Source organism: Hyperoodon ampullatus, assembly GCF_949752795.1.
Source record: "Hyperoodon ampullatus genome assembly, chromosome: 19".
NCBI lineage: Eukaryota > Metazoa > Chordata > Mammalia > Artiodactyla > Ziphiidae > Hyperoodon > Hyperoodon ampullatus.
In genome coordinates, this window is record NC_136932.1 from 50,437,565 (window position 1) to 50,444,856 (window position 7,292).

Consider the following 7,292-nt stretch of genomic DNA (forward strand, 5'->3'; position numbering starts at 1 on the left):
TCCAGGCCCTATCAAGCCTACATGATGCTCTGTGGTTACTAATTCAAATATCTACTATTTATGAGCTGCTGACCACGAGCCCCATGAAAGGAGGATGGGAGGGGACAGGTAAGCATAATTGCTGTATGTTGAAATCAAATGTTAGCATTCAGGAATAGAGGCCTGGCCTGGCCAAGTTTCTTTAATTTTCAAGAGAAATTGCAAGTCAGGGTCATTTATGTTTTTAGTGAAATCTCAAAAACACCATGTGAGCTAAATGTGATCCAGGGGACCCCACTTTGTGAACTACTTTTAACGTCATGTGCTACACTCTCCCCTTTTATTCTCTATGTCCCAGGTCTCACCGGCTAGCCTCCTATTCCTCAAGCATGCCATTTCAGGACCTGTGCCTTGCAGTTCCCTCTGCTTGGGGCCTGACCTCAAATAGCATGGTGGTAGTCTCATCATTCAGTTCTCAGCCCTAATGTCCCTTTCTCAGATGACATAAACAGCCAGCCCCCCACCTCCTGTCATTATATCACATTTTTCCTATGAATTCAGTAAACTTACCACTATCTTAAATTAGCTTGTTTACTGGTACATAAATTTTGTGTCTCCACATCAGAAAGTAAACTCCACAAGGGCAGGGAGCTCGTCTGTCTTGTTCACAACCTAAAATAATGCCAGGGGGGACTTCCCTGGTGGTACAGTGGATAAGACTCCACGCTCCCAATGCCGGGGGCCCGGGTTCAATCCCTGGTCAGGGAACTAGATCCCACATGGATGCCACAACTAAGAGTTAGCATGCCACAACTAAGGAGCCTGCGACCCGCAACTAAGACCCGGCGCAACCAAATAAATAAATACTTTAAAAAAAAAAAAGCATAATCCTGGACTGGATCCTGGATCAAAAAAAATAAAATAAAATAATGCCAGACACATAATAGGGCTCGATAAATATCTACTGAATGAATAATACCCACAAGGCAGCAAGTTGCTTGGCAAAGTTCTCAAAAGACCAAACTCATGGAAATTGGAACCAAAACAGAAGTCAGTTCAGCAGCTTAAAGGAAGGGATAAGAAATCTGCCTTGTGTCTCCCTTCTCTGGCACATGAAGCCCTTATCTATACTGAGAGGAGCAGCACAAGGAGATAGACACAATAGCCTCTACAGTGTAATGGGCCACCTCCGCATTTAGCAGCTAATACGAATTCTTCCTGGCACCAAACAAGCAACCCAGTAAGTAAATTGTTTTCCTGAGTTCTGTCAGCTGCTCTAGCAAATTAATCGAAACCTGAGGACGGGGTGGTGGGAAATTCTGATCTACAGTCAGTCAAGCGCAGATAACAACCTGGATTTGTGACTGGCATCCAAAATGGTGGGAGGGTGCAGTCTCATTGGACTGCGCACTTAACCGATGGGGTCTGACACTAGCTCCAGGTAGATAGCGTCAGAATTGAATTAAATGGCAGGACACCCAGCGGGTGTCACAGAATTGCTTGATGTTTGGAAAACCCATATGTCTGGTGTCAGAGTTAGGTAATATTCAGAGAGTATTGTGTATAATGTAAACGGAAACAGTAGAGTTTTTTCCATTACAATCACCAAGACCAAGACAGGAGCTGAAGGCAGGAGTGGGAAACCATAGTGGGCTGCTGGTCGGAAGGCTTCAGTAGGAAGTGGAACCTCCCAGAAAAGGAGAGAAGAGGGCTTGGGGCTCTCCTGGTATAAAGGCAATGGCACGAGGAACAAGAGAGGGAGCGTTCAACCCAGTCTTCAACCTCTGCTGCACACCAGAGCTGGAAAACCAGCGGTCATCAGTCCTGTGGAGGACACAAAACTTAAGTTTAAGGACACAAAACTTAAGTTTGCTCCTCAAATAGGCTCTCTCGGTAAAATTAATTTTCCTTTTGAAAATTATTAACTTACCTCCTAAGAAACGTGACCACCAGGACTTCACACTAGAAAACCCAACCAAAAGTTCAAGCAAGATGGTAGTACCTTTGAGTCTCCCTCCCTCTGTATCTGTGACCTCACCCCTGCCCCAGAAGCCCCATCTCTGGGCCATGGATTACCTACTCCCAAAGGCACACCTGACTCCTCTCAGCTGTCCTACTTCAACCTGGCAACTGCAGCACAAAGATGTTCAAAGGAGAGGCCAAAAAAAAAACCCTCTGGTTAAGAACCAACCTCCAGGGACTTCCACAGTGGTTCACTGGTTAAGACTCCACCCTTCCACTGCAAGGGGCATGGGTCTGATCCCTGGTCAGGGACTAAGAATGCCGCACAGCCAAAAAAAAAAAAAAGCCAACCTCCATAGCCTTTATTGAGAATGAAGAGCCATGGGTCGATATGAATTATTACATCTTCCTACAGCTGTTCCCTTTTAAATATTTATCCTGGCAAACACCACCACTGTTTTTTACAACTTATTTTAATTGTGTGACTATTAAGCAAACCAAACCGTAAAATCAGCTCTCGGTGCTGAAATTTATGTGATTCATAGACCAGAGCTTATTAAAAAGAAATCTACCGAGTGCGAACTAGCCTCATGAGTGCCCCACACCATCTCTAGGCAGGTGTGAAGCCTTTTCACTATTACTGCCTGTGGCTTCCAAGCTTCCACAGGGTGCAGCGTAAAAAAAGAACAGAATCTACTCATTTCCCTGTGATTTTTTTTTTTCTTCTTAACAATCCTGATGACTGAAAACCGGATGTCAGGGATGCTACAGTCCTAAAGGGGGTGGCAGAAGCTCTGAGAGACTCTCAAACAGGATCGGTGCCCTGGAAGATTTAGGATCAAGGTCTGAGGGAAGGACTTAATCATGGGACTTCGAAGAGCCAGGAGGTATCCTGCATATTTCCTACCAAGGTCCTTCTTGATTTGGATCATGGAACTGCTTTGAGACTCCAGTAGAAGCCCTCCCTCCAAAAATGCACTTACACACAAATATTTATATAAAATTTCAGGGGGTTCAAGGACACCCCTGAGCCTATCCACAGATCTCCTAGGGGTCCATGAGCCTTCAGTTATTACTTCTTTCACTGTTACCACTCAAGCTGCCCTCATTTCTCCCCTTTTTACAGTAGCCAACTAACTCATCTCCCACTCTCTCTACACAGCAGGCAGAGTGACAGCAATCCTGTTAAAACCTAATCAGATCATGTTACTTCTCTGCTCAATACCCACTAGCTTCCCATTTCACCTGCAATGAAACCCAACATCTTTACAGTGGTTTACAAGACATCTATCTCCAGATCCCCTGCTGAGCCCATCTCCCGTTCTCAGCCTTAACTCCTGCTGCTCTAGACACACCCATCTCCTTGTGACCCCTCAACAGCACAGACACCTGCTGCTCTGTCCTGTGCGGCCTTTTCTCGCTGCCCCCTCTCCACCTGGCTCTCTCCTTCATTCCTTCAAGTGTACTCAACTGTCACTGTCAGCGAGGCCTTCCTGACCACTGTATTTAAAACTGCAACCCCCTTTCTGCCCTCCCTGACACCTCCTGTCCTCTTCTTTCTTTTTCTCCATAACACCCATCATCATTTCACACAGTATGCATTTTCCTTACTGTTTATTATCTTTCTCCCATGCTAACCTGTTAGCTGCAGGAGGGCAGGGATTTCCGTCTGTTTTGCCTCACTGCTGTACTCCAGTTCCTGGAATAGTGTCTAACCCAGAGTAGGCACTCAATAAGCACTTGACTGATTGATGACTAGCTTAAACTCTGCAGTGCCATGAATGTGTCCAGGCTGGGAGCAGGCGGGAATGTACATTTACTGAAATACCTCCAAGGGACAAGCGGTTTGCAAGTTAATATATGTCATCTCATTTAATTGTCACACACAATCCTAAGAGGTATTTTTATCCCCATTTCACCATGCAAACTGAGCCCCAGAGAAATTAAGAAAATAAAGAGAGGTTACAAAGCCAGTGGTGGAACATAATTCAAACCTAAGTCTGTGTGACTCCAAAGCCCTGCTTTTCCCACCACACATCACCTCCTTCCTCTTGGTGGCAGCTCCCACTTCCCTAAGGAAATGCAACTGCCAGCTTTCACACCTCCTTCCACTTTACAGCTGGGGTCTCAGTCAAAGGTCATTAGGGGTTCGTTGGAGCTCTAATCAAGCAAAACACTTAGAGCCTGAGTCTTTTTGCACATTTACATCTAACATTGTCAAAGATACAATGTAATGAACATCCTTCTGAGGGAAGTTTATTGCTTTTAGAGGTTCATTCATTCATTCATTCCATTCACTCATAGGTTTCATTCATGTATTCATAAATACTTGCCTAGTGCCCACTATGCACCCGCTACTGTTCTAGGCGCTGAGGATAAAAAGATGCACGAGGCACAGACGTCACCCTTCACAAACAGGTTTGACCTCTCAGGTGGTGCTGTCCAACAGAAGTATAACACGGGCCATTTGCAGTTGTATATTCTCCTGTCACCACATTTTCAAAAAAGTAAACAGTTAAAATTTATTTGAATAATATATTTTTATTGAACCCAACATATCCAAAATATCACTTCAACATGCAATCAACATAAAAATATTATTAAAGAGATACCTTACAGTCTGTTTTGTTTGTTTGTTTTTCTGCGGTATGTGGGCCTCTCACTGTTGTGGCCTCTCCCGTTGCGGAGCACAGGCTCCGGACGCGCAGGCTCAGCGGCCATGGCTCACGGGCCCAGCCGCTCCACGGCATGTGGGATCCTCCCGGACTGGGGCACGAACCCGTGTCCCCTGCATCAGCAGGCGGACTCGCAACCACCATGCCACCAGGGAAGCCCTTACAGTCTGTCTGATAACATCTTCAAAATCAGTTTGTACTTTACACTTACAGCACATCTTAACTTGGATTTTTTTTTAAATTGAAGTGTAGTTGATTTACAACCTTGTGTTAGTTTGAGGCGTACAGCAAAGTGATTCAGTTATACATGAGCATATATCCTTTTTTTCATGTTCTTTTCCATTATAGGTTATTATGAGATATTGAATATAGTTCCCTGTGCTATACAGTAGGTCATTCTTGCTTATCTATTTTATATATAGTAGTGTGTATATGTTAACCCCAAACTCCTAATTTATCCCTCCCCCCAGCACATCTCAATTTGGACTGGCCACATTTCAAGAGCTCAATAGCCACATGTGGCTAAATGACAGCAACTGACAGCACAGGGCTGGGGAAAAAGACAGATGCAGTCAAGGGGACTTTCAAAACACCATAGTAAATGCAGTGACAGAGATTATGTTCAGGGCAGGGTCACTCAACCGAGAGAGTTCAGATTTGAGCCTCCAGTGACCTTCCAACCCCAGAACTGTTCACGCTGTCGCACATCAAAGACGTTGCCCACTTCAAGCAGTGGCCTCACTGCTGGCCTCGACCAACCAAACTTAATATATCCAAAATAAAATTCATCCTCTTCCCTCAAATACCTCCTCCTGCTCTCTCACTTTCTATTTCAGCTGATGGCACCATTATCTATCTGTTCACTCAAGTCATCTTCATTACATCTTTAGACAAAAGATTACTTTCCCTAGAAGATAATTTAAAATCTAAACGCTGGGACTTCCCTGGTGGCGCAGTGGTTAAGAATCCGCCTGCCAGTGCAGGGGACACGGGTTCGAGCCCTGGTCTGGGAAGATCCCACATGCCCCAGAGCAACTAAGCCCATGCGCCACAACTACTGAGCCTGGGTACCTAAAGCCCGTGCTCTGCAACGAGAAGCCACCCGCTCGCCGCAACTAGAGAAAGCCCGCGCGCAGCAACAAAGACCCAAAGCAGCCAAAAATAAACAAATAAATAAATTTATAAAAGAAAATAAGCTTATAAAAAAATCTAAATGCTTATCCAAAAATGCACCTTCCTCTCCACCCCAACTCACCGAGCTTGCTCAGGCCACTTTCATCTCTCACATGGGTTGTCACAAGAACCTTTTTCTTACCCAGTTTTATTGAGATATAATTGACATTCAGCACTGTGTAAGTTTAAGGTGTCCGGCATAATGGTTTGCCTTGTGCAGGAGAGCCGTGCTCATCTCTGTATGGGTCCATTTCAGTTAAAGTTTTGCCCAAGCCAGCACTGAAAACCTCTTAATTGGTTCCCTTACTATTTCATAAGGCCCTTCAAGGCTCTCCATCCCCTACATAACAAAGCCCATGATCTTTTTCACATAGCAAAGAATTCCCTCCAGGGTGTGACCTTTGCTCCTCTAACAATGCCCAGCTGTTTACCTTTCTTCGACCCTGAACAAGTTCTCTCACCTCCTCTGAGCCTGCAATTCTTTTGTACTTTGGTTGGTTGGTTGTTTTTTTTGGCCGGGCCCCAAGCTTGGGGGATCTTAATTCCCCCATCAGGGACTGAACCGGCCCCACCACTGAAAGCGCCCAGTCCTAACCACTGGATCGCCAGGTGTAAAAACAGCCATCCTAATCTCTCAAAAAGTTGACCTGAGGTTTAAAAGAAATATACCTTAAACAATACACAATCAAGGGTTTTCTGTACCCATTACTCCTTTATATATTTATCTAGTGCCCCTTTCCAATTAAATAACATTTATTGAATACTTACTATGTGCTAGGCACTTTGCGGGACACAAGACAATGGAAATACAGACAAGTAGATTGAATAACGCGACCTTTGCCTTCCCCAAGCTCATCACAATATAGTTTCTCAACCAGTACCTTTAATGACTAGATAATCTCTAAAGTTAAGAGCAAATGACGGGGGCACTTCCCTGGTGGCGCAGTGGTTAAGAATCCACCTGCCAATGCAGGGGACACGGGTTCAAGCTCTCGTCCGGGAAGATCCCACATGCCGGGGAGCAACTAAGCCTGTGCACCACAACTACTGAACCTGCGCTCTAGAGCCTGTGAGCCACACCTGAGCCCTTGTGCCACAACTACTGAAGCCCACGCGCCTAGAACCCATGCTCCGCAACGAGAGGCCACCTCAATGAGAAACCCGAGCACGGCAAGTAAGAGTAGCCCCCACTCACCACAACTAGAGAACGCCCACGTGCGGCAACAACCCAACACGGCCAAAAATAATAAATTTAAAAAACAAAGAGCAAATCAGCGTGTCCCCGGCGTTCCTTCAGGCGCCGCCTCATTCCAGCATCTGTGCTTTCTCCTGATGGGTAAACACCTCCGCCACGCCCCAATACAGAGTCCTAGGCTTCTCCCGGGGAACCTGACCACCGCCCACGTGGCAGGCGCGGGGCGGGGACTTCAGGCGCCGCTGGGGCCTGAACCTCTGCGCCTGCGCGCTGCGGCCAGCGCAAGGACCCGGATTTAAAGAGACAGG